The following is a 425-nucleotide window of genomic DNA, read 5'->3' on the forward strand; positions in this document are numbered from 1 at the left end:
ACACAGCTTTGTTTTGAAATCTTACATAAATAAAATCAAAGTGTATGTATCCTTTTGCACCCTTTTTCCCTATATTGTTTTTTAGATATGTCTACATGTAAATCTAGTTCATTTAATCATCCAGTCGTAAAGCAGGTTTCCTTCATTGCCCTCTGCACTTGCCCTGTTAACAAATCCTACCCATCAAAGTCCCAGTTTAAATCATACCCTGATTTTTTTTTCTCCTCTAACAGGATATGATCTTTCCCACTTCTTTTTTTTTTTTTTAATATATTTTATTGATTTTTTACAGAGAGGAAGGGAGAGAGATAGAGAGTTAGAAACATCGATGAGAGAGAAACATCGATCAGCTGCCTCCTGCACATCTCCTACTGGGGATGTGCCCGCAACCCAGGTACATGCCCTTGACCGGAATCGAACCTGGG

At 38.1% G+C, this 425-nt stretch overlaps 1 protein-coding gene across 5 annotated transcripts in view; it reads left to right on the top strand.

The window, feature by feature from the left end:
• The window catches only part of OTUD7B (OTU deubiquitinase 7B), a 53,558-nt gene that overhangs the window by 8,777 nt on the left and 44,356 nt on the right, over positions 1–425 (top strand). The window lies entirely within an intron of this gene.

The sequence above is a fragment of the Myotis brandtii genome, unplaced genomic scaffold (genome assembly GCF_000412655.1).
Source record: "Myotis brandtii unplaced genomic scaffold, ASM41265v1 scaffold250, whole genome shotgun sequence".
NCBI classification, from domain to species: Eukaryota; Metazoa; Chordata; class Mammalia; order Chiroptera; family Vespertilionidae; genus Myotis; species Myotis brandtii.